The 26,840-nt window shown below is 43.5% G+C and overlaps 1 long non-coding RNA gene across 2 annotated transcripts in view; it reads left to right on the forward strand.

Moving 5' to 3' along the window:
- The first annotated feature begins 4,668 nt into the window (after positions 1-4,668).
- The window catches only part of LOC134145276 (uncharacterized), a 54,552-nt gene continuing 32,380 nt past the window's right edge, over positions 4,669-26,840 (forward strand). For both annotated transcript variants that reach the window (XR_009959572.1, XR_009959573.1), the window contains exon 1: positions 4,669-4,733. This is a non-coding gene — a long non-coding RNA (uncharacterized LOC134145276). The remainder of the gene's footprint in view (positions 4,734-26,840) is intronic.

Raw genomic sequence — 26,840 nt, forward strand, 5'->3', positions numbered from 1 at the left:
TTGTGGGAGCAGAAACTTTGATAAAGTTAGTTGATGTGGTATTAAGATGCTCTTTAGTTTGTCCGTTTGCTGTGTTTATTTTATTTCTAACTTAATGCAAGTCTTGGACTGTAACCCTTGAAGGATGGATGATGCAAGTCACTGTAAAGTCTGCTGCACGTTACTGGGAGATGCTGCATTAGTTCTGTCCTCATGAGCCTCTTCCACATTTCCAGCTCAGCAGTGACGTTACTTTTGAATGTTATTCTTTGATTAAGCTCTGATTTGTCTGGAAAGGTGAGTCACCTGTAATCAGCACATTAAATGAAAGACCCGATTTGCTATTGAGAAATAATCACAAATTCAATAAAAGCTTAATTCCACATTTACAAGTCCTAATGCTTTCAGCTCTATAATCACTGTTCCCTGTCAACCAAAAAAGTCTTTCAATTTCCTGGTATATGAATATAAACAACCATGCAAGGAGCTACAGGCAGACACCATTTATGACTTGTTCCTGAGGTAGCTTTATTGCATTTTCAGGTGCTTCTTTCTTGGCAAACCCTGGGATTTTGATGTTTCTTTTGATATTTTATAGAATAACAGATCTAAGAGTGTCACATCAGTCAGTGTTGGTGCCCTGACAAATCTGGCCTGCCAATAAGTGGGACAAGTCAGCATCCACCAAGTGTTCAAACTGTCTCCTGACCCGTATTTGGTGGTATTTAAAAGGAATCTGTTTCTGGTTTTGTTTTTAAATCATTTTAGCTACTTACGAAGCTTTGGGGAAGCTTTCTGCTGTGTGAAGCTGGATGACTCCCTGATCATTGAGATGTTTATCCCCAAAGGAAGTCTCATAATGAGGACAGGCCTGTTGAGGGACAGGCAGAGCTATTTAGCAGCTAATTCTTTATTGTCTCATAACTCTGCAGATATTGACTCTGGAAAACAAATGGGAACTGATGTGTCTTATGTGTGCTTTTTTGTATAGATAGGTTCTGGATTTTGGCTGAGATGGTCTTCTGAGTGATTCAACAAAATACGAAAACTAAGAATAGCAAGGTCATTTCACAAACAAAATTTCTTTAAGATCAACTCTGTTAAATACTTCTGTATAGGATAGAAAAAGATAATGAATTATCTTCTTGGAGAGAAAGATTTGAGTTGTATGTTTCTGTATAAGTTTGAATGGACTGGCTGTTTATTGCGTTGTGGTGTGGAGGAAAGGCTAGATCATGGACCAAAGCTCTCTGGATCTTCGGTGGCAATGCTTGATTAAGTCTATTTTATAGGCTAAGCAGAAAACAAGATTTAGGCACTCAAAGGTATTCAGCAAAAGGGGAAGAAATGCCTAAGCATAAGGAACATTCTCCCTGTTGTTGTTTTAGACAACACTGCTGTGCTAGAGGAACTTTTATTTGAGTTTTGAAAAGGAAACTGATGGCTAAGGATTGATGTACGTACTAGCTCACATCTATGTGTGGAAGATCAAAAAAACAGCATGTTTTCCCCTCCAGCAGTATTTCTAGAGATAGGACAGTCTATCACTTTAAAAAAATTGTGGAATGATCGTTTTAGCAAGGATAGGGACTGGCAAATTTCATATCAACTGTGTCCAACATTTTCTTTTCACTTGGCACATTCAGGCTCGGTTAGATTCGAAGTGAGCCTAGGATAATGATACAAGCAGAAGCAAAACAAGAAAATTGAGAGAAGTGCTTTTAACTGCAGTGATTTAGAGTGTAAAAGATAAATAATACATAGATTGGCATCACTTGCTAAAGTCAACAGTTGGGTCCTCTTGAGATTTTATTGCTGAGAAATCATTTGTGCCTTCTGGAAGAGCTGGAGTAAAGTCAATTGTGCCAGAGAGAGCTGAAGTGACAGGGAGTTCCTCTGTTTTTTATGCAGCACCAGAGGAGGCTGGGCTGCTTGTCTGATGACAGCAGATCCCTTAAGCAGCCTGTTTTTTTCAGATTACTTTGTTTTAGTAGTCTAGCTGTAAGAATCAATGTAGTCTGCTTCCTGCTGCAGAGAACTTGTGTGTCAAAGATATAGGGAGAGGACAATTCCTTCCGTCAGGCTGGACTGTCTGTACTGAAGAAGTAAACCAACTTAAAAGTGAAGGCACTGTTTTACTCTAAAAAGTGCTTTTTAGATGGCATGCCGTGACTCTGCCTAACTTTTTCCAGCCTCGACAACAGCAGGAATTAATGTGGGGTAGGGGTGAACCTAAAGGAGATGGTGTTGCGGCTGATCTCCTGTGAGTTTTGTGGTACTTGTAGGGCAAAGACAGTGATGTAGAGACTGGCTGGGACCAGGAAGTAAAGTGGGAGGTGAGATAGATGAATGTGATAAAAAGATCCTTGGAGACAGAGTCTTCCTGTTACATTACTGTAGAGCCTGGTGCTGCTGCATCCAAGACCGGAGTGATACAACACTGCAGTACTGGCCCTGGGCATGGATGTATCCTCATATCACTTGGACCTGCTTTCCTGAGCCTCATCTCAGTCATTACACCCAGGAAAGAAGCCCTTCTCTCCATACTCTGTTTTTTCAGGTTGGTACTTCTGGTAGCCGGTCAAGGACCAAAGTAGTTTTGACCATGCCTTTCCCAATCAGTTTTCTCGAGCAACGTTTGATGGGTTCCACCTAGTCCCCATTGCCAGCGGTCTCATCAATATTCATGATAGCTTCGCACTTGCAAAAATTGAATTGCCTTGTTTCACAACCTTTGATAGATACAATATATGGCTGTGATTGATTCTAACATGGCTGATAAGACACATCTTAGAAGCTGGTGGCAGTCTTTTATTGATTTTTGAGTAATTCTGGTTTTCTGTCTTTTGACCAACTAACATTTTTCTGTTTTGCTAATTAAAATACATTTCTACATTCTATGGCATGAAGCCATGATTCTGTACATGATACACTGAGTTCCCACATCACACAGGAAACTGTTGGGAAATCCATAATTGCAGGGCTTTGGCAACCTTTAAATATTTCCATGGTTACTGAGTGGAAGTAATTTCCTATTGGTTGATTCAGTAATTATTTCATTGACAAGGATGAACATGATTTTTGAAGTTGTTTGTTAGTGCATTATTTGTAGTACCAACCTAATTTAGTAGCTCATAGAGTGCAATTTCCATATTAGCTATTTATTGTTTTTCCAAAGCTGATTAATGAAAGCCATTAACACCTTGGCTAATACAGCCAGTAGAATTATGTGGAAAATTCTGCTGCTGGTACTTTACTGTAACTTTCAAATGAATGGCAAGAGCCAGGCTCACGGCCATTTGATCTCACTGTTTTGCATCTGGATATTGTGCCTATGTCTAAAATTGTGTTTTGTACTGATACAAAACCCCTCCAAAAAACAAAACAAAACAAAAGAGAAAAGCAAAATTCAGAGTGAATACCAGTGTATGTGTGTGTATGGGGAGACTGAGACTTCAATTCTAGAAGTTTTCAATGAATAAAAGAGGGCAATGTTCACTAAATAAGTAGCTCATGAAATATTGCTCGGTTTTCCAGCGGCGAGGGCATGACAGTAATTCTGCAGAGAGCATCAACCTGCAACACTTGCTCCGAGCCTGCTTGTGCAAGGGATGTGAAGCACTGCCAGCATTGGGAGCCACTTCCCTTTTGTGCCTGTTTCTGACTCTTCCTATCTTCTTCAGAGGGTGCCTACATAGAGCTGAGGCTGGGTCTCCCTGTACCAAGTGACTCTTTGTGCATTTCCTTGGCAAACGAAACCTTAGCTTGAAAAATAATGGAGTTAACGATCTAGATGTTGGTACTTTTGCCAGATTTTTGTCCCTTTAGCGAGATGGACAAATCTTCAAATTTTGTATTACACACTGAGTTTCAGCATGTTTTGTCTAGGGAAGTTGAAGTCCATATTGATGTCAAACTGGTTTGAACTGAAAGCATCACGTAGGATCTGTTTTATGGGCTAATGCTCCAGGATTTTTTGTCCATACCTCTTTCCTACAGAGCCAAATTAGGACAGCCAGAAATTTTCTGGTTGAAAAAGCTTAAATACAGCTACCTTCAGTATGTCTCTGTGCTAATGCCATGGGCACATGCAGAGAAGCAGACTTCAGGCATAAACCTGGAGCAATTCACACTGTGACAGCTGCAAACAAAGAGCCAGACTTTCTGTTGAAAGGCAGGCACTTGAAAGTGTGTCACATTTAGCCAGGATTCAACCCAGGGGGCAGAGTTAAATCATTTTGGGGGGGCTATGTGTGCAGATTGATTTATTTTTTAATTGGGACAGCTTGCATTGCCAGAGGTTAACTCATTCACGGGGTCCATGGCCCACTCTGCAGTGCTCTGTTGCAGATTAAGAGGCCAAATGCTGCCATTATCTAAATAGACAAGCCCAGCTTCTTGCTAGGATTCACACCGATGCTGACTGCAGATCAGCTCCGGCACTGCTGCAAAATAAAGGCTAATGTGGACGTGTAGGGGGGGGAAACTGCTGACTAGCTGTGTCTGTAAACCTTCCTCTCTCTTCACTCCCTCTTGCTGAGTTGTCATAAAACTCCCATGAGCGGGGTGGCCACATCCCCGTCCCTTTCCTTCCAGCTGGACATGATGAGACATCTGGCCCAGCCTCCCTCTCCCCTTCCTCTGTCCCATGTGTCACCAGTAACTACTGGCTTCATCTTGTCTTAACGACGTGGAGCAGTGACATACAAGATTAATGAAAATGTTCTCCAGTCCCTTCAAGTCCTTCTGGTGAGGTAATGTAATATAGATTGATTTACACCATTCTTTTCGCCCTTCCCTGTTTCCTGGAGGCTTTGACAGGGTGGCAGGCTTTCTTATCTGCTTTATTTATTTATTTCAAAGGGGGGATGTTAAGTATCTCTTCTCCTCAATTATTTCTCTGGCCTACCGTCCCTTCCCCGATGCCTTTTTTTATTATTATTTGGTCTCTTCTTGTATTCTGCTGTGTGTGTATGAACACAGATGCATACACAGCTATGTAAAAAACACAGCTACTTTGCCATATGAAAGGTAATTTAGAGATTCTGCCCATTTCCTGTATTTAAATTAGAAGAAAACCTCATATGAGTAGTGGATCTGGTTCCCTCTATATGACAGCGTTTGCTTTAAGAAATGGAGCCCAGTCCCCTGAAAAGACCATTTGATCTTGTTAGACTCTCAATCAGCTGCATGCAGGTATTCCCCTGGCGATTCAAGTATTTACGCTAGAGGAGGGATTTCTTCCATGCACAAATGATTGTGTGGACCAAGGCTGCATTTTACTTTCCTGCTGCTCTACTATTTCAAATGTCCTTGAAAACCTGCTGTTCTGCTGAGCCTGTAGCGTCTGCAGCCCTGATAACACTGCCTTGGTAGTGAGTATGGCTTCACCAAAATTTTGTCGACGTGGGCTGTCCCCGCTCTGAGCATGGCACACGTATGCCCCGGCAGCTGCTGCTGCTGTTGCTGGCAGCTGCTTTCCTGATGAGGTGTTTGGTCCCGGTCCCTGCTCGCGGCTTTGCCAAGTCCTCGCTGCCTTGCGCACGCTGCGTTCGCTAAGCTGGGCACCATATTGTCTCCCTGAGTTTTTGTTTGTTCTTGGTCCTTGAAAGAAACACAGATCAGCTGCAAAACTGAACATATCCTAACTAGCAAGGCTGACCTTGGTACTGGTGCTTGAAGACTTCATTTGTAGCACACTGGGAGCCTGGCTTTGCCCAAGGGCACTTAAAATCCAAACAGAAAAGGCACATGCGAGCAGGAAACAGATAAAGTTCTTGAATAGACATTGAATTACAATTCCCCAATTATAATTAGGTATGCATTTAAATCCCTTGCAGGGTTCAGATCTAAGTAGCATCAACTTAGTGCTTTAGGGAAATAAGGTAGCTTCAAAGTTCGTGTTTGAATCCAGACTTCAGGGATGTCATGTTAGTTCAGGGTTCAGACTCACTTCTATTCAAAATATATTCTATTTTAGTAAGAAATGACATCTGACAATTTTTTATTTTTCTCTTTCATCGTCTCTGCCATCCTCATTCTAGTTATTTCCCAAGGGCTCGTTGACAGAGCAGTCTTGGCTTTCCCTTGGGCGAATAGGAAACCAAAATAATACCAGTTTGTTTCTGTAGACAGCTTGCTGTTCGGCTTTTTTCAGTAACTGGTGATTTGGATGGTGTTTCCAGGAACACCGCTAGAGACTGGGAGTGAGCTGAGCACAGACTGCTGATCATTGGAGCTTGTAACTTTATTGCTTTTCTTATTATTTAAACATGCAATTCTCTACTTCAGAATCACCTGTCTTTACTATTAATTGGAAAATTTCTCCTCTTGCGGAGGGTCCCGAAGGGGAGGCTCTCCCTGCCTCCCCCACAACTCCCCTCTCGCGTTCGGGAGCCCGCAGCCAACAGAGAAAGCGCTCTGCCGCGCAGGCACCGCTCGCCCGCGTTCGCCTGCCGACAGCCCGCGAGCGGCGGTCTGGAGCCCGGCGACCACGGGGCTGCGTTATTAATGCGGCTTCCAGCCGAGCGTCACGGTGGCTTGCGGCTTGCTCGGGGACAGCAGCCTCTGCGCTCCCCGCTTTGCCGTGCTAACGCTAGCTGCAGTAATCAAGCAGCAGCTTGATTTTTTTCCCCTTTCTTTTGGCTGGCACTGCTGATTTTAACCCTTAAATGGCATCAGCCATGGTTGTATGCAAACACAGAATTGAATGTTTTTTCCCCTCCTTCCCCGTAGTATTTTCCAGAACCTTACGGTCAAATCTTGTTCCTAACTCTCATTTCTACATTCAGTTTTTATATAAAACACTCCCTATTTAGCAGCTATATAGAAGCCACGGTGTGAGACAACTCATTATAGCATGATTGAGGGGAACGGACATACGTACGTAGCAGATCTCACATACAGACAAACCTAGGAAAGAAATTGCAAGGCAAGAGGTATTACAGCAAATACAAGTTCAGCCTCCGCCCGGGAGCCGGGGCACCGCGGGGCGTTGCAGCTCCCGCGCTGGCTGCCAAGCCCAAGGAGTCCCCCAACAGGGTGGGAACGCGTGGGTGACAAGGCACGATGCCGGAGGGGCGAAGCAGCCACAGGGAGCACAGACAGCCGCAGAGGGTATTTCAAAGAGTTGCTGGAAAGAGGTCATTTTTCTTCCAATTTTCATGAATTTTGGCTTCAGGTGTGTGTGTGTGTGTGTGTGTGTGAACAGACTGCTTTTCAATGGCCAAGTGGGAATATCTTGTTTTCCTGCTAGCAGAGGCTTTAATCCTTCTGGGGGAAGCAAGGGAACAGTACTGGGCTTCAGCTAGAAGGAGGGGAGATTTTCAAAGGTAGTTGAGGCCCGCTGGGTTTCACTGCTTTTGAAACCTAACTCCTTTGGCCTGGGAGTAATTTCAAGAGCAACTTACCTCAGCAAGAATAAATCACTTCTAGAGCTAGTTTAATGTTGGGAAGGTATTTCTGCAAGCACTGATTAGGTCTTTCTTCAACCACATTCGTGCTGCTGCTGCATGGGTTATCCCCTGGCAGAAAGCAGTTGATGTGCACAGAGAAAGGACTCCCCTTGGATGCCATTTCGCAGACGTCAAGAGGAAGCCTTGACTTGGAGGATAAGAACAAGCCAGACATGAACTGAGCTCATTTCTCACAGCTGGAATTACATACATACACAATTATAGCATGTGACTGTGACAAGAGAAAATATTTCATTAAACTCAGATGATAAATCTCGAATTAGCCTAAATTTTCTATGAGGTAAGGGCCAGGCTAGATTCCTCTGACTCAGAATGGAAAAAATTTGAAAATTATGTGAAATTCTTGATTAGTATTCTTAAACTGACCTCACTATGATTAAACTGCATGTTTAAATCAACTGCTTCTCAGAGTCAGTTTACAAAACAAAATTAAAAAAAAAAAAAAAAAAAAAGAGGAATGGGCAATTAATTGCAAGTCACTGCCTGAACTGCCTTAAAGGACAGAGCATTAACTTGTCCATGAAAAATGCTGTTCGGTTTTCTCTCTCCATATTCCTCTGCCTCTCCCTAGCTATTTCTTTTCCCCAAGCCCCAGCTGCCGGCGTTACCTTGGCAGCATGTCCAGGCGGATGAGTCTCCGAGCTGCTGCTCGTCTGGCAGCCACAGCTCGAAGTCTTATCGGCGTTAAGCTGCTTTAGGTGGACAGATGACCATCTCGAGGAGGAGTGGAGGCTCAGTGTGGCTGAGGCCATGTACGTGCTGGGTATTGGGGTGCTGCACACCCAGCGTGTTTCTCTGGAGGGCTGGCGGATTCACCAGCATGGAGAGCAGCCGGGAAGGGAGGAATCAGGCAGGCAGGAGGGCTCTGGGGAGCCCTGGCCATCTGGTGAGCAGTTGAGCTGCAGCTGTGCCGGATGGTTGAGTCAGCCTGCAGATGAAGCTGCAGTTACAAGCAGGCTCTACTGGGGGACGGGAAGCGAGAAGGGAAAGGAGGGGGACTGGGATTGATTTCTGGATCCCTAGAAAGAGAAATTGCAGCAGAGGAAAATGCTAAGCTGCTTGAAGCCCTTAAGCAATGTAACAGGGCCATGAGGGCACATGGGACTTCCAGACTTGGTACCACCACCACCTCGGCTGTCTGGCGGTGGTGGACTTTGCTGCCACTTATTTCACCGTCTGGTACATTTCTGCCTTGCCAGTAACCCCACACAATCTGTCACGATGAATTGCCTGTGAACTGCGTAGGGGGGCACCTGCCAGAGCAAAGAAAAACCAAGGCTGGAGTGACTCCAGCCTAAGGGCTGGCCCACCTGTAGTCCATCTCCAGCACAGGCCAGTACAGACACTTGGGAAACAGCATTGTAGCAGGGTGTTGTTAGAGGGATCCCTCCCCACTTTCCCTTTCCTCAGCTTCCAGCAACTAAGTATTTCAGCTCAGAGAATTAGGTAGTTCTGAGGTGCACCTTGTGTGCAGAGCACTGTGCAGAGTCTCAGTGGATGAATTTCCCTAAGCTTTTATCAGCTTGTTTGTATTTTTGGCTGTTACAATATCCTGTAGCAAGAAGTTACATGATTTAATTACAGACCTTACAGAATCTCATTTCCTTTTGTCTACTCTATACCTACTGCCAGGATGGGCATCTCTCAAGGTAGCAAATGTTTCGGGAGATGAAGGAGTTCCCCAAATGCTCTGAATGCTCTTTTTGCATTTTCAAGTGATGGGAATTTTGTGAATCTGGTGGCAATAACCAAGGCTTGTTCCAGGCCGTTCTGAGAAGGCTGCTGGAGCGGCAGCCTCTCTCTGAGCATAGAAAGCAGGTCCCTGGACACGGTACAATGACATTTCCCATTCAATTACATGGGGACAGTGGCACCGGCAGGAGTTGTTGCCATGGCAATGTGATAACTGTAGCAGTCCTGGAGGAGGTCCCTTCTGTGGCATCTGAAGGTTTCCCTTTGCCTCCTGCTGATGAAAGGATTGCTCTTGAATGCAACTGCAAGACCTACTTATGTCACTGACTAGCACTGAAACTTGCTAAAATAAAGCAAGTCTACCTAAAATGGGAGATACCTGTGGAGCATGACTGTGGATTGCACTTGGATCAACTCACAGCCAGCAAGGGGAGAAAGAGCTGCCATTTACTTAGGGAGGTGAGAGCCAAGTCTTTCACGGCTGTGGGTGTAGCTGGACAGGAAATTCAGGTAGCACACATGGGACAACCGTGTCTGTCACGCTGCCTCCTCCCTCCCCTGCGAGTGTATCGGAAATATGACGAGCCTGTGGCACGGATCCCTTGCTTGCTAGGTGCCATGTTTTTGAGAATGATGGTTAGCTTAAGAAAATGACATTAAAAATGTGATCTTCCATGCACATACAGCCCTTGACAATTACATTGCTTTGCTCTGGTGGCAGGAGACACATAGTAGGGTTGCCTGTTTTCCAGCAGGGAGGGAGACTAGCTGAGAGCCACTGTGGTGGTGCCCCAAGGAGAGCTCAGCCCATGGTGCTGTGCTGACCATAGCCTGGGCAATGTGTGCAATGGGGCCACCCACCCATGGTCCAGGCCCAGGCTGAGCTAATAAGCCTCTTTGCAGGGATGTAAGGCTTGTTGGCTTTAGATGAGCAAAGCTTCAACTCTGCTGTACCCCATCCTGAGAGGCAGGTCCATGGAGTGCAGCCTGCAGCATGGGGATTTGCAGGTCTGGACAGGGAGCTGCTGCAGGAGCAGGTTCTGCAGCAGCTGCTGCATAAGGCATATAGGTGATCTGGTCTAGGTGAGGAAAGCACGTGTAGGTAGTCCATCGCATGGAAGTACCCACTAGAGGTACTTTCTGCAGTCTGCCTGTGCGATCACTCTGGATTTCTGAGAGATAGTGAAGGGGATTTGTCTGGGTCTCCTGAGCATTATCACCCATCAATGGACTTGTATGGAAACCTGAGTGTCATGTTGGTGGAGTTCGCACTTTTCATAGACCTGAAAGTGCCTAAAAGATTTGAATCTTTGAGTTATAGCTTGAGGAGAGGATTTTCTGTAGATACTGAAAAATCTTTAGGATTTTTATCTTATTCCATGCAAAATACCCTAATGTAACATCAGTTACTCTATAGCAGGCATGGAGAGCTGAGGTCAGGTTATGGTTGGTCCATTGTCAGACACTTGCCTGGGAGTGTGGTCAAAGCCTGTTGAAGTGGGTGTCATTCCCTGGCCTTAGTCATACATGCTATTTTGAAATTTGGTTTCCTGGAGCATCTGTGCCAGGCAGACTTGATAGTGCTGCATTGGATACGCATAAGATAGGAACAGAAAGAAAGGCTGAATCCAGTTCGTTGATTCAAGGTTGCTGCAGAAGGAAGAAGCTGCATTTCCTGAGGGCTATACTATAACTATTGCATTTAGGCAAGTGCCTTAGAGCACAGTCATTGCATTATTCTGTGTTATTTGATGACCGCTTTGATATTACAATCTGGACTTTGCCAATAGTTTTAACACATGTTGTGCAGTTCTAGATGCTCCAAATCATCACTTTTCCTTTTCTTATTGTGAGAGTCTGAGCCTGCCACTGTGTAATTTAAATGACTAAGATCACTTTATACTGTCACTGTTGTCAGCAGTTCCAGTTTTCATCAAACAGCTACTTTCTGGTGTGGGAAATTCAGCACATTGTCATGCTGGGTGCAAACTTTTATCTCAAAATATAGCTTAATGTAGCAAAAGCTCACTCCAGCTCTCTCCAAAGTTGTCACTGAGTACCACTCTGAGCAGACCAGTACAAGGCATGCAAAGGACACCTGCGCTGCTAGAGCTGGACTGTAAGTTATCTGTAGGCTCAGGGAGTGAAACACAAGGAAGCAGTTCCCTGGTAGTGTAGGAGAGCACAAGCACACAGATCTGGCTTTAGCCTGATCTCCATTTCCACTCTGGCTTGGAGAGAGTCACCTATTGCCCATTTGTTATGGAGGGAGGAATTGTGTCCTGTGCACGCATTGAGCAATCTTGGGATCTGTCCAAGCTTAGCTCCCTCCTCATGCAATTGCTCTAGCCTCTAGATTTTGGGGAGGCAAATAAAAGATCTGCCTGTATGTGAGATGGAGAGGTCTTTGCTTTTTGTTTATTACTTTACTACCAAAGAAGGCAGCACAAAACTAGTTGCCAGTAACACTTCCCTGCCAGCTATGCTAGGCTAACGTAGCTTGTGACGTTATCTCAGCATCCTCTAGACAAATTTCATGGATGTAGGATTGCTTCTGCTTAGCAGAAAAGGTCCCGATTTGGAGATAGGAGTCCTTGTCAGGAACAGCAGGCATCATCCAGCAGGAGGCTGGGGCTGGCAATCCAGAGACCAGGTGGCTGGAGGCATTAGAAATTCATGATGGTGTTGGGAAGGGCCAGACTACCAGGGTACTGGTGAGGCAAGGAGCTCTCACCTCCTCAGCATGCTTGTAAAAAATGGTGCTGCAACAATTCTGTTGTACAAATGCCCTTACTGGAGAGAAATTGCTATCCAAGCTATGTTTTGATAGGAACTGGTCTTCAAGTCACCTAGTGCAAAAACAGGTGAAATGGAAAACTTCACCTAATAGTTAGCTTGCCAGAAAACACTCAAAGCACTTGCCATTGAATTGGTGACAGGTCCTAGTGGCATCACCCTGAGCTGACTGATTTTCCTGGGACATGGGCATGGTGTGCTGAGGCGCGGTGCTGATTTGCAAGGGGATCATTTTCCAGAGAACTGAAGCTGCCTGTGATTACTCCTTGATGCAGTGAAATGAGAAGCTCAGGGCTGTGAGATGGGCAGGGTAAGGATCTTAGGGAGATCCCTGGAGGAGGCAGAAGTTGTGGCACCCTAAAAGCTTCAACATAGCAGGATCTCAGCAGCGCAAGGTAATGGTAGAATATGTCAGACAAGACTGCTCCAGCATGGTCAGGGCAAGCAACCTGCTTCATCCATGGGTTTTAGTGGACATGGCCTTCAGCACACCATGGGAAAGGCCTTTTTTGTTCACAGTTGCTTTCCTCACTCTCTCCTACCATGTTAAATCCACTAACAAGCTCACCCTGACTGGAGTGGTGACAGCACCCAGTAAAACATGAATTCAGCAACATTTTGCTCTCTGTGAACACTGTTGCTTTCCTGAGGCAAGCACCTGCAAGACTGTGGTTAGTGGAATATTTCTAGGGGGGTGTATGTGAGAGCAGAGTGTGACCCACAATTCTTAAGTCAGCCTCCAATGGCAATCCTGGAGGAGGAAGAGGACAAATGGAGATAGCACTTCAATTTTACTTTAGGAAACTTGCTCCCTCAGAGAGGGGAAAAGAATTTTTTTCAGTTTCTTAACTGAAATCTTTGTTGAACAAAGTTGAGTCCTGTTTGGAAATGCACACTCAGCAAATGTGCTGGATTGTACTGAGCTCAGAGGAGGTGGCTCACTGGCATAAGATGTTTCCAGGAAACAAATGAAGGGTAGAATGTGCCATACAATAAAAGAGCAACCTTTTGCCAGAGGGTACTTTTAGTAAAACAGATAAAACCTGAAGTCAGGAACACTTAAATCAATAAGCTCTGGCTTGATGGGTTTGCCTTCAGTTTCTGAGGAAAAGACTGGACTCTGAGAATCAAATTCTTCCCTGTCACAGAGTGGTTTGAAGCCAATGGAGTTATGTTAGCCAAAATGCTCATACTATATGTTGGTTAGAGAGGCCTCTAAAGGTCTGAGCTGATGGATGATGGATGATGGAGCTGTTTAAGCAGATAAGCTAATACCTTGTTGGTGATACTGAAAACATTTCGTAGCAGCTGTAACACAGATCTGCTCTTCCATCTCATATAATGTGGCTAAGCTGCCCACTGGTCGCTGCTCCTCGCAGGGGGACCAGCGAGTCGGATTCTGGTGCGGGACAGTGGAGCAGGTCAATGCCCTTGTGCAGAAAGTGCATTGGGTCTCTGCTTCTCTGGTAGCTGGTGCTGCCCGTGAGCGCGCAGGGACAGGGAGAGCAGCCCTGTCGTTAGACTGATGCTGGAGACAAGCTGAAGGAGCAAGCCCAATTCCGAAGCATCATTCCGGCTTCTGAGAAGACTTAAGGAAAAAAAATCATTTGAAGTCACCCACTCATCAAAGAATGAACAAGTCATATTTGCAGATCTCTTTGCAGCATAGAAAGCTTTTATAACAAATACGTGAAAAGTCTTTACAACTGATGCTTCCTTGCTAGGATTCCAATAAATCTAAAAATAATTTAGAACATACAACAAGTACTGTTGATAGAAGGAGATACATTTTTTAAACCTTAATTTTGCTGTTTTGGAACAATCGTAGAACCTTGTATTATAGAGGATGATGTGATTGTTTTTTGTATGGAAGCACGATAATTAAGATTTAAACAGATGGTTAACAGGGATGATATTTTAGGCTTCATCAAAGCAAAATCTAAAGGGCATAATAATATTTCCACTTCAAAATGGTTTGTTTTGATTTCTACCAGTAAATAAATCAATTTCACGTCAGAGGAAAATATTTTCACTGTATAGTTGGTATATTGCTGCTTGTATAGTGAAGTGGGGTTCACAAAACAGGGCCTCTATTCATATCCCCAAAGCAGGTTCAACTTTACTGATTGAGTGAATTACTCAATATTTGAAGTCTAGTGCTAGTCACAAAAAGGTACCCCAAAAATCTCTTTTCCCTAACTGGAAAAAATATATACATGAATTCAATAGGAAGACAGCAAAACGAGCCCTCTGCTTTGCAAATGTGCAAGCCTTCCTGCTGTCCCTTTGCTCCCTGCCATTGGCGTACTAAAACCAGCATAAAAATTGTTCAGCAAAGCAAAGATGATGTTCGTAAGATAAGAAAAATGAGAGAAGCAATATTCTTATCTGCTTTTACTCAGGAAAGCAAAAAGAAGCACAGTATTTCAACTGAAAAGTAGAGCTACAAACGTGAAAACAAAAGTCACCCAAGGGTTTCATTTGAGGAGCAGCTCTCATCTGCACCAGAACCGCTGTACTCTGCATCCACTCCTCATGCTAACCCAACTGCAGAAAACCAGTAGTAGGAAGGGAGGTGAGCACAGCATGTTTTTGTGGATAGGGCTTATTTATTTTTTCCCCTCTTCAACAGAGTTCAGCTGAAGAGGCACCATCAAAACACCATCAAGCTTTTCACCTTGAAAAAGAAGAAAGCCCCCTATCTAAGTCAAATTGAAATGAAATTTACTGAACTTTTTAGGGCAAAACATTATTTTGATAAGAAAACTTGCCTACCGAAAGGGAGAGCCATTTTTGGTCCTGCAGCTCACCTCTGAAAGCAAATGAGAGCAGCCCTGCCAAGATAAGTACTGTATTTCCAGGCATGACTCAGCAGCAAGTCCATCTCCAGCCCCAAAGTAGGTTCCCAGGCAGCAAGTTCAGAGCAGATAAAGCAGCAGTTTTAGGAGCTGTCACTCTCTGCAGTTGATATGCTTTTTTGCCACCATGCTTTTTGCACACTTGTGTGGGATGAGGATGCCAGTGATGGTGTAGCTACAACTGCACAAGGCTCACATGTGGGATGGGGATATCAGTGGCGATGTAGTTATAGCTGCATGAGGCTCATGCAGGCTGCTGACCAGTTTGTTGGGATCCCAGCAGTGCTGTTGGCTTGTCTGGAAGGTCCTCCTAGCTCCAGCTACACCATTCTTGGTGCATCTCCAGCATGAATGTGTAGAATTTAGCAATATTTAGGACAAAGAAAGAAGTGATCTCTGATGGGAAGGAGGGTAGACGGGCAGCCCTTAATATGCATAAACATGTAATGTTGTGCTCATAGCATGGTCTCCAGCTTAGATTGGGACTGCCTCTCACCAGGTATTTCCAGGAAGTGGAAATCGTGTCCCAAAGACATGATAGTCTAAAGATAGCCCACAGGCAGGTGAGGACCCTACGAATCAACAGCAGAGCAGTGAACAAGAGCCAGCTCTGTCATTTTTTAGGGAAATATTGCTTGAAATGCAGCAATAGAGGTAAACATCACTTGAGGCATCCCAGTTATAATTAGTTTGTTGCTAACAGCAGGAAGGCTTTCCCTGCGCAAGACCTAATGTCATTAAACTTAAACCTGGCAACCGTTGGAGTTACTGGAAACAAAATCAGCTTTGTCTGGGAATACAGACTCCTGACTTAAAGAGCTAATTTCCCACAACATTCAAGTGACAGGCTCAGAAAGTGTAATTACAAAACCCTGCCAGACTTAAAAGGAAATTCTTTCACCCACAAAGGCCCAAGCTCGTAAGCTGTTCATATCACCCCACAGCTTGATGTTTTTAATAGCCTTGTTGCTCAGAGTGATAACCAGACCATGCAGTGTTTAATATGGGGCCATAGAAGTCTGAAGGAACATTAATAGTATGTAATCCCATCTCAGTCACTCTGTTAATTCTTCTTGGGGTAGATGGCAGTGTTCATCACTGTTTGTTTGTTTGTACCAATAATATTGTCATCTATCCCCCTCTCCTTCTGTCCTCGCATTATTTGTCACCAGCCTCTTTCCTGTTTTCATTCCTTGCAGAAGAAGTAACTCATAGGATTACAGTTGTATCAGCATCTCCAAGGTGTTTAACAGCAGGAGCAGTGTGAATATGGCATGAAAGTTAATAGCTGATGAAAGCATAATTTAACATGGTATTAAGAGGCCAGATTCTCAGTTGATACAGATTGATGAGAAAATGGAACTGTACCAATTTTCACCAGCTAAAGATATGTATAATATAGATCTATAGGTAAAAAGTAGCTTATGTAGTTAAAATTTCATGCTGTAACTTATCTAGAGACAGGGAATTAAACAAGACTAAGCATCTTCCAGAAATAGATGCATCAGTGGGAGTTGGAACAGGATTTTAAGTGTAATTATTATCCTTCCTGGAGTGTCAGATTCATCAATAAAAGCAAAGCTTTTCTGTAGTATTGGAGCACAGACATAAAATGAAATAGACCCACCTTCTTCACTAATTGTTTGAACTAGACATTTTACATAAATATTGAAATTGTAAAAAGTGCCCAGATGGAGGGATGAAACCTGTAGGCCAAGACTGAGTAAGGACTGCACGATTTGGCACCTCATCACTCCTTAGAGGGCAGCAGGGAAAGGATCACTTGCAGCCTCTCATATTAGCAGATGGCCAGGGTTGCTCAATCCCAGATTAATCAAAACTCCATTTGGAAGAGGCAGTGCATTTGAGGAATAGTCCGGAGATTGGATTAGACTGACAGGAGAAAGCAGGATTGCATGTGCTGAACACAGCATTCATGGAAAATCAAAGAAAATAGTTCTGGGAACAGAGCTTTGTAAAATGAAGGTGAAAATGGCTTCCAGACCTGGCAGTAAGGATTTTGAGCAGAAGCCAGAATGCTACCTTAGGATTTTTCCAGGCATAAGAGCATTTCCTATAGCCTTTGCAGAGAGCAGCGTTGTTATAGAGCAGTAATGTACTATGGAGGCTCTAGATACCAAATTTTGTTATACTGCAATGACAGAGAGTTGCGTTCACAAGCATAACCAAGCACACAATTCTCTGGGCAGTAAGGAGGAACACATTTTACCTTTACCTTTCTGTTCCTTGGGGAGAATTGAGTCCCACACAGACCCTGGTATAATGCAATGTGAGGAGCGTCTGGGCCCTGGTGTCAGTGACACTGCTGATATTGCTGCTTGAAACAGGGATTCCTGTGCTGTGGGACATGTATGGCAGTGAGATGCACGACCTATCGAAGTGAGGGAAGATGTAGTTCAAAATACCAAATACCTTCCAAAGCATGTGTGAGGCTGTTGCTACTGCAGCTAGCAGCAGTGTAGAAATAATGTATATTTGGGAATTCTTGGCTTAATGTGGTACTTGGGATAGTGCAGGACTGGCTACGTTATTTGGGGTGTTCTGCCTGTGGGAAGAGGTGTTACCTCTCCATAGAAAATCTAGGCTTTTGCTGTTTGAGAGAATAATGCCTCCTTCAGTTACCCCAACAGAATCCTGTTTGGCCTCCACTTTCTGTAAAAGATCTTGTGTGTAGTTGTCTTATATCATTGCCTTGTGAGAAAAAAAGCCTTTTTTTCCATTTCTCATTTGCTCTGCAGTGGCTATTAAGGGCTGTGGAAAGGAGTGAGATGAACCAATGTTAAGGCAGAGTTTTATGCATCTCAGATTCATGATACTGTGTTTGGAAGTGGGTGAGCTGCAGGTGAATTGGTGCGACCGGCTGAAGACCCAGCAAACAGACCTCCTATCGCAGGCATCAAGAAAACTTGACCACAGCTCTTGAAGGAGATTTTTACAGTGCTGATAGATGTCTTAGTGGTTTTAAATAAGGCAGGGAGGAGCATAAGGAGCATGAGCTTAGTTAATAAATTCCACTGGAAATATGCATGACTCATTGGTAGCTTCTTAACAAGTTCTGCTCTTGATTTTAAAGCAAGCTGTTTAATTCTGTACATGATACTACTGGGATCACACAAGGCAATGCTGGTTCCCAGTGCATATAGCAGATCTTGCAGCATGCTCAGAGACTCACTCTGTGTGTGTGGCAGCTCCCAAGGAAGAGTGGTAGCCTGGTGTCAGCTTGACTTTTGAACACGGTAAGTTGCAGGAATCAAGGACAGCATGTGCCTCTAACCACTTGAAGAGAGAAAGATTGGGAACCGAAGAACTGGATACAGCACAAATTGTATTTGTCAAGCAATGCAGGACCTAGTAGGTCTTGGTACCACACAGTTGCAGAGTCAGTACTTCCAAAGTATTTTAGTTTCAGCTCTGCCCAATATCCTGCTTGAAGAATGAAATCTTCTACCCCTCTCATCGCAACTCCATTCAAAGTCCAGAAAAATAAGCAAATAACTTCCCAATTGCCTTATCCCCTCATAACTTCCCATGTGAAGGGCAGATGAGTACCTGCTCCACAAATAACATTGTTCTAGTTTCTCTACGTCTTGTCAGCAGACTGAGTTAGCTTTAGGCAGAGTTTAGAAATTCGGAGACACCTGGATTGCACTGAGTGGCGGTGTAGGGCGTTGTTTTAAGATGGATTTGATGAAACTGCATTTCTTCCCTGATTATTGTTGGCAAGCTGCCTGTTAGTCTTGACCCAATACTTGATCCAGAACCCAGTGAAGTCACTTAAAAAGTTCTTATTGATTTCAGTGAATACTGTGTCAGGTCCAAAGCCACATTACTGAAACATGAGCCCTTTTGGAGATGCTTCCTCATCGATTTATGTGGAGTTTGAACAGGTAATTAAAAGGAAAACAACATGTAAATGCAGTTTAGTGGAGACCAGTGTCTATGCAGTAATGAAAAATATTCCAGAACTTTTCCTTTAGGGTGCCTATCCCATTTTGGGCTGTGTAAATCATCTCCACAGGTTTGCAATGGATGTTTGGCTCACTTTCTGAAGGTGATTTAAAGTGTGTGACAAGATTTCCAGTGCCATGTTTCCTCTGCTATTTGAATGTCCTCTGGAATTCAGCAAAATTCCAGACTTACTTATGTTAATCTGATTGTCCCAATCAAGCTACCTTAAAATGCATTAATTCCTATGCAATGAGTCGTGCTATAATGATCTAATTTGTAGATCAGGTCCGGGTTATGCTGAGTGTTGTGCAAACATGAAACAATTTCTTTCTCAAAAGACTTGGAAGGTATTTTCTCTCTGTTACTTGGTAACCAAAGAAATTATGACATTTTTTGACTACTCTAAGTGGAAGCCAAAGCTTCCAATTGTATTTGAAAACTAAATTCACAATATTCTAGACAAAGAAAAGCAGGCATGAAAAATCATCAGGTGAAATCTAAGATCCCAACTTAAATGAAAAAAGTTACGATCTCACATTGTAGAAGCCATGCCGGGAGTTGTGGCCATAGTCTATGAGTATGTAAACTGTGTAGTAAAATACAATCCAGGGCAACTAAATCATGCTTAGATTATCACAGAAATAACACTTAAATTTCATTCTTGCCCCTGTACTGCTTTTCCAGAGTTAGCAGGGTATTTATTGTTGTTTCTTTGGTGTAGTCCTTCAATTAAGATCCCCTGATTTTGAATAAAAGCAGTAACTTAAGTATATTGATGATTATTATTGACATTTTGTTTCTGAACTGCAAGCACATGTCTAGAGTTTAATCTCAATGACTAGACTGGAAGCTGCAGGCTACCTAGCCAGCAGTGCTAAGCCCAAGCTAATTAACTGTGCTGCAAGACAGACTTAGCTCAAGCAGTATTTTCTGAACGGGGAGGATCTGGTTTGTGTGGGAAGAAGGGGGCTGGGAATAACACAGCGGCCTGCAGATCACCTGTGAGCTGTGTGAGAGGGAGTCTGAAGGGTTTCTGGTTCTTAAGTCCAAATCGGTCTGCTTCAGCTGCTCCTTTGCTCTGCTGCTGCCCAGAGGCGTGTGCTGCACAGTCGTGTTGCTCCCGTGCGAGCTGGTACCTCCTCATCACTGCCCTGCACAGTGCACGAACACCACCCACCCAGAGCCTGCCTGGGGCCTCCCTTGTGGTGTAGTCATAGTCTGAGCACTTTCTGCATCCAAATTATGTGGGAATCTTTGGGAATTTCTTCCCTTTAGGTTACTGAAGTTAGGAACAAAATCACTGACTATAAAACAAAACGTGCAGAGCAGTGAAAGCCATCACTGCTTCATGGTGATTCGCACATACTGGCTGCACTCAGTGAACTAAGTTGCCGAAAGTATGTCTGATGGCTTCAGGCGTAATTTCATCCTGGCGTGAAGTTAGAAATGTTTTGACTGCATGTGTTCTGCCTTTTAGTGCTGTGATTTTGGTGGTGGATGGATGAACCAGTATTAGCAGTGGTGATCTACAGGCCAGTCAAGGACCCAGGGAATGGCTCTGGCTCACAGAGAGTTGACTGTTTTTGCTTCTGGTAAGACCAGCAAGTATAATGTGAAATAGAGGAACGAAAAGCATTTGCCGTTGCAGTGAGCTTGAATAAGCAATATCACTGCAGGTTACCTTCTCTTATCCTGCTGAACGGACACAGCTGTTGTTTTCCCTAGGAAAGCATAGTGAGTTTTCCTTTGCCTTCCTTTGGGTGTGGATGTGTGGTTTGCATTTGAAAAACATTCCTTTTCTCCTTTCTGTGTTGACTTATTTCTCGTAAGTGTCATTAACTCAGGGCCATATCAGGCTAAACAGCTGTGTTGCTTTCCTTCGTGGTTCCCAGACTCACATTGCTAGGGGATGGGTTCAAGAATGCACTGCTGTGCAACTGTGACCTTCTACTTTTGTTTTAAGTTACATCACTCATTTTTTTAAAATCATGATAAAATTTTAAAACTCCTCCCAGCCTGTAATAGTCCCTTTTGGATAATTTTATCCTAAAAGCAGAAATTTTATTAAATTACCCATTCTCCCCCATTTTCATTATGATCACCAGCCATGTCAGTCAAAGTGACTCTTCAGAGAGAGAGGCTGAACTGTACAGCAGATATGAATTCATTCTTATACGGCAAAACATAAATTCTAACAGGTCCACTAGTCATTTCTATTGATTTGGTACTTAATCATATGAACACAATGAATATTCAGTGCCTGTATGATATAAAAAGAACAATCAGAATAAGCTATTATAGTGCTGGAATCTCATTTAAAATCTAATTAGGTCTAGCACAAAACTAGAGGAGTCCTGTCTGAGTATGAAGAAATGAATATGTCTATGTAGGGAGTGAAATGTCTTCTTGTTTCACCCATCTCCTGGCATGTATTAAGAAACTACCATTTTTCTCACTTAGAAAACCATTACTCTGTCTAGCTCAGAAAATGTCTGGTACCCTTGCACTTTAATTTAGAGGTTAAAGATGTTCACTCCATGCTGCCTTCCTGTACACTGCTTTACATGTAATATGGCTATAGTCAAAGTGCTAGGGGGGTCACTGCAGTTCAAGCAGCAATTGTTTTGTAGCCATGCGTGTTCCACAACTCTAACTAGCCTAAAACCTTACGACTGGACTATCAGCAGTACTGATGGACCAGAGTCATCACAGACTTGAGGAAATTCCATCTCCCTAGTGTTAGAGTCAGTCAGGAAGATCATAGGATCAAGGGCAGCTTTTGTTCTGTGTTGATGTCTCACTTCTGCAAGATATTTAAGTACATGCTTAACTTGGAAGTACAAGAGTAATCCTGCTGAAAACTGTCAGGCTACCAACACACACAAGAATTACATGGATGAACTGTCTGTCTCACTGAGCTGAGCACATTTAAATTTAATGAAAAATGCTTTCCTCTTTCAGAACCTTCCTCACATAGGCCTGAAGGTGGACATCCCACTAAGTTAAGTGCACATGGCCTCCACATGGTTTCATGCCTATTGCAAGCCTGCTGTGCCCAAGCTCTTATCTCATGTGAGCTTCTGCTCTGCTCTCACGAGGCTGAAAACCAAACATCTGCATTGCTATTGTGCTGAACTTGAGCAACAGAGCCTCACTGAGGCTGACTTCAGCAAGTGTGGTCACCTGCCCTGGTGAGCTCTAGGCTAGGTCAGATGCTTGCAGGTATTGAGAAGAGTCATTGCAGTAAATACTGTGTTCACCAAGGTGTCTCTGACTGCATCCCCCAAATTACACATGGGTGCTCCTTTCCCTAGCAGCATTTGGCTTCTCCCTTGGCAGCAGTGCTATGGGAAATGATGCCTCGAATGTGCTGGAGCTCAGACAGGCCCCCAGACTCACCATCCACAGTGAACTCGGAGATCCTTTGCATGCAGACTTGCAGATGTGACTGCACTGTGATGACGAAAGTAGGAAAAGAGACACAAGTCATGGTTATTGCTCACTTGTAAAATCAGTGAAGACCTCTTTCTCACAGTTTTGTTGGCCCATATTCTCTTACTACCAAGAAACAGCAGCAGAAACAGATTGATTTCAGATGCAGACATTGCACCATACCATGAAATCAGGCTACATTTGGACCCTGCACAGAGTGAGGGTGTCCCAGTAATTCTTTTATAGTAAAATGAGTGGGAGATAGGAAAATCCTATCCCATATTTGAAATCCACTAAAGGCACTAAGATGCCATGCAAGAAATCCTTGGGAGAAAAAATAGGGACTTGCAGGCTATAATTTAAAATACTTCTGTTCAGCCTCCTAGATTAGGACAGAGCCTTCCTTGCCATTTACAGATGGAGATGTATATATGTATATAGCTCTATCAATGTGTTATGCACACCTTATGATTCAGTAAAAGCAGATGATAATTTGCTTCAGCATTTACGATTTGCAGGAAAATGGGTACCATGAATATATATGCATAGATATATATGCAAGTGAATAAAAATATTTTTTATAACAGGTATTGCCTGCCAGTTCTACTTTGCCTCAGGGGCAGATGAAGAATAGAACTGAGGAAAATAAACACCTTTCAGCTAACTGTGTTCTGCAAATAGAACATGACTTCTTGTCTTCAGGGTATACTTTTTTGTTAAAATTGTGCCAGTGGAGTGAATCTGTCATATAATGCCTGTTCTAGTTTCCCATGTGCTTTTCTTGGTGAACCAAACTGTTTGTAGGAGTGGATTCAATTGACTATATGAGATTATTGGTGCTCTTGTTCCCTTTCGCTCATTGCTTTTTTTGAATCAGAGATGCAGAAGGGCAATTAGAAAGCAAGACAGAAAGGCACTTGAAGTTTTATGCACTGGGAGTCCATAGTGCTTTCACAGGAAATGTTTTCCCTGCTTTTCATTGCAAGAGTGACACTTTATGCTTAAAATTTTGGTTTAGCTTAAAACTCTGTTGACTCCAGATGGCCATTCCCATTGCTAGTAACAGGAATTTTGTTTCATGAAGGGGTGCAGAAAATTGCCTAAATTTAGCATCTCCTGGAGATTAATCAAGAGTTAAACCCTCTGCAGATGCCTTTGAGGGCTCACAACTAAATACAAGCTAAGTTTTCCCACACTGAGCTTGCCCGTCTGCCTGTCTGCTCTCTCACACACACACTCAGCTCAAGGCAGAGACAAGTGAGCAGAGCAGGCTGGTGAACATCAATAAATCCAGCCCTCCTTTCCACAAACCAGGGGCAGGGAGAGAATTTGTATTTTATTGTTTGGTGGAGTGGTGGAATAATCAATAAATACGTACAAGTAGAATGGAAGGAGTAACTGTGGTGTGACCTGTCATCTTCCAAAGTGTGAGGGACGGAGAAGCCCCTTTTTGTCCTGTGCTGTGGTGCCTCACTACGCAGTCTAGAGTGCTCTCAGGCATTTCTTGTCTTCTATTTTCAGCCTTATTAAAGATTTCAGACTTATTAAAAGCTTTCTTTCAAAAGAAATTCTGTGCTTGGATGCTGTATGTATTTACTAGGCTAAGGCTTTTACCAAAAGCTTATAAGCTCCCTGTTTTACATTTCTTTGTTTTAATTTCTTTGTTTAATCACTGTGAGGGTAGTTGAACACTAGAAAAGGTTGCCCTGAGATGTTGTGGAATCTCCATCCTTGGAGATGTTCAAAACCTGACTAAATGGGTCCTGAGCAATCTGCTGTATCTGACCTTGCTTGAGCAAGGAGTTTGGGCCAAATGATCTCCACCCCCAACTATTCTGTGACTCGAGACCCTGTTGTGAATCATGGGCACATATACCTGTGGAGGGGGATCTGTGGTTTGGTTAGCATCAGCAATTATAGCTTTGAATTCTTTCAGGTTGCTCTTTTCTGACTGTGGAGATAGAAAGCTGGACTGCACTAATCCTCGTGATATGAGCCAAAAGGCCTCATAAAGGCCATGCAAACCTGTTCACTGACCTACTGCTTCAGGGCCCAGCAGAATAACAATCACAGCAAGGCAGAGAAGAGTTAAATGGCTGCAAGAGTTTTCCAGGGAAAGCTTTGCCACTCTACATGTGCTGGGATGGTTAGATGACTGGGCTTGATGCTCTCAAATTATACTACTGTCTTATAATCATCCTTTATTTAGTGATTATATCCATTTTTTTTCCTCCTGCGTCATTTCCAGCTCATAACACAAATCCTGATGAGTTCTCCAGGTGGACATTCCAATCTCAGTGGTTACAGCGCTGATCATGTAAGACTAATCTTGAATGAAGACAATGAATAGCAACACAGGTTAGCAAACCTGGAGGGCAGAGTTTGCCCAAGAAGCTTGATAACAACCGCTTAAATACACACCATGCTAAATTACAATTTCCTGGAAATATAGCACTGGATACAGACCGACATTTCATTCATGAATTCATTTAGTTGTTGTTGAACATTTGTAGCTGGAATGTTCTTTATGCTTTAAAAGCTTGTTCCTATCTCCACATTTGATGGCTTTCAACAGCACAGAAGCCAAAGCAGCTGTTCTAGGAAGTGTGCCACTTACAGTGATGTACTTGGACTGCAAAAGCCTCAGCCTGAAGCAATGTTGCAGTGACTTCATAGCTGCCAGCTGCAAGTATCCAACTCCAAATGGTCGGCTAGAATTAGTATTATTATTTCAAATGTGAGGAATTATATTTAAAAGTACATTATTTCATAGGTAACTAGAGAATTAAAAGAGATCAGGGGAATTAATTTTGAAATTCTCTCCAAGTACTGTATTAAATTAGGGAGTGAGCAGTAAGAACCCACTCCTTGCTATATTTTTTGAACACTGTATTAACATTGTTCATTGTGAATATCAAGATTCAGAGCTTTAACCAGAGCTCTACACTTTTTCCCCTTTGCAGTAACTGGTTGTTTCCATCATTTTCATCCTGCAAATTCAAATCCTTGTGACTTAATTTAACCTCTGTTGCATCGCCGGCCAACAGAAGCCCCATGACCTCTCTTTGCCAGGGAGAAACTGTGCTGGTGAACAGCTGGCATACTCAGCTGGCATGGGGTGACTTGCTAAATTCTAGTAACCTGATGATGCACCTGAGCATCTGTAAAAATAGGGACAGGCAGGGGGGCATGAATGCCAGACTGAAGTGGCCACCAGGCGTGAGATAGCATTGTAATGCAGCAGCACTGTGCTGCAAAGCAAACCTGCCATTTGCAGGACTTCCCAGTGTGGCAGTCACCTCATGGACCTGCCTGAGGTCTCCTGTTTTAGGACTTGTAGCGGATACTTGGGGAACTACACAAGGGGGTTCAAGAAAGTGGTCTAATATGACTGCTAGTGGAGAGCTTTGATTGGCAGGATATTAATTCTGGAATTAGCTGATATTCCTCATAATCTGAGGGTAATGAGGAAAATCTTACTCTGTAGTGACTGTTTACTTGCTTTTCTTCACCTTACTATAATATATTAAGCCTTCAAAATGCATCTTCCTGCTTACAGAAAATGAGGAATTGTCAGGAATGTCTCTTTACTTCAGAGGCTGCTGTGCATGGATCCTAATTTTTGCCTGATGTGTGTTGTCTTCCACACCTATGTTGTTCCCAAGATTTGATTTTGATTCTGGTCATCTGAGATGAGTGATTTTAATCAGCATCTTTTAAACACTTTATTCAATGGTAACCCTGTATAAGATACTAAAGAACACAAAGCAATTTTGGACTGGCAAAGCAACAGGCTAAATAAAGGAGGGAATTTTAGCTCCTAACTAGATTCAAACTAAGAGGCTCTAAGGCTTTATAAGATTTTCCAGTGCTAGCCTCATTTGTGGAAGCTAGGCAAGGAAATACAATCCATCCATCTGCTCTGAAATGTACTTATTGATTTCAGCAGTCACACTGTAATTGTTCTCACAAATCACCTAATTGAGATCCTTAATGAATGGTGACTTAAGCACCAGTAAATTTTGCAATTGTCCCCCAATGGACGCTAGCTGACCAAACCTGGTATTTCTTTTTAACAGAATATAAATCTTTAAATGCATTGTACCGAGTGACTAGAATTAATGAAGTTTATCACAGCACTTGCTACTTTCATTCATCTCTTGCAAGTGGGTTTTGTAAGGCTGAGCAGATGTTGGTGTCATTGTCCTCTGCCTGACACGTGCTTTTCGCTGGACTCAGACAATTGCTCGCTCCTCTGCAGAAAGAACGAATCGCGAAGGCTGGATGTGAAGGTGTCCAGCTGGCATCACCCTCTTACGCAGGACGTGGCTGTACTGTTCTTGTAGCTGGTATAACGCTGATACCCAGGACCCTTTACATCACGTCATGTACAATGTGGGCTTGTGTCCTAGGGGAGGTTGTGGGGTCAAGTCTGGAGGCAAGACCACACCAGAAGAATGCTCTTTCCTGTTCAAGGCAGCATTTGCTGAGGTTTATGGTTCCTCAGTGCAGCTCTGCACTCAGGGCGTTTTTTTGCTCTGGGGACCATGGAGCATCTCCAGCACTGTCGGAGGCTGGGCACAGGGCAGCCCTTGCTGTCAGCCGGTGAAATGCAGGCACTGGGGTGGGGGAAGGTGAA

The sequence above is a fragment of the Rhea pennata genome, chromosome 11 (genome assembly GCF_028389875.1).
Source record: "Rhea pennata isolate bPtePen1 chromosome 11, bPtePen1.pri, whole genome shotgun sequence".
Classification (NCBI taxonomy): domain Eukaryota; kingdom Metazoa; phylum Chordata; class Aves; order Rheiformes; family Rheidae; genus Rhea; species Rhea pennata.